Raw genomic sequence first — 504 nt, forward strand, 5'->3', positions numbered from 1 at the left:
TTTAAGGGGGTCTGAATACTTTCCGTACCCACTGTATATAGATAATCCAAGTTTATTCTATTTCTATTGGCGGAACAGAGAAGACATATCTTATTAATGCTTTTATGCAGAATCTTTGCCCAGAATTTGTCAGTGAGGTTGAAAAATTGCAGAAAAATGTTTTAAAAATAATTTTGGAATTGAATGGAGACTATGTGAATCATGTGTATGTCTCTTTAGGATAAGTAATATAACAGTAATAAAGCAGTGCCACCCTGCTATCATTGTGCACATGGCAGTGGGATAAATTAGTAAAATGGGCCAGTGACATAAATTTAGTGTGCACGTCCTACAACTTAAACTCTAGGGGTTTACCACCCTACAGTATGGGCGAACAAAGAAAAGGACCCACCACAGCACCTCATTTAACCACCCCAATGTTCATGTCGCCCTCTAGTGAGGGATAATGATATAAGAGCAGTATTCTGTGACTAGAAGACAAACGATATGAGAAACAAAAGATTT

This window comes from Sinocyclocheilus grahami, unplaced genomic scaffold, assembly GCF_001515645.1.
Source record: "Sinocyclocheilus grahami isolate Dianchi unplaced genomic scaffold, SAMN03320097.WGS_v1.1 scaffold12125.1, whole genome shotgun sequence".
Classification (NCBI taxonomy): Eukaryota; Metazoa; Chordata; class Actinopteri; order Cypriniformes; family Cyprinidae; genus Sinocyclocheilus; species Sinocyclocheilus grahami.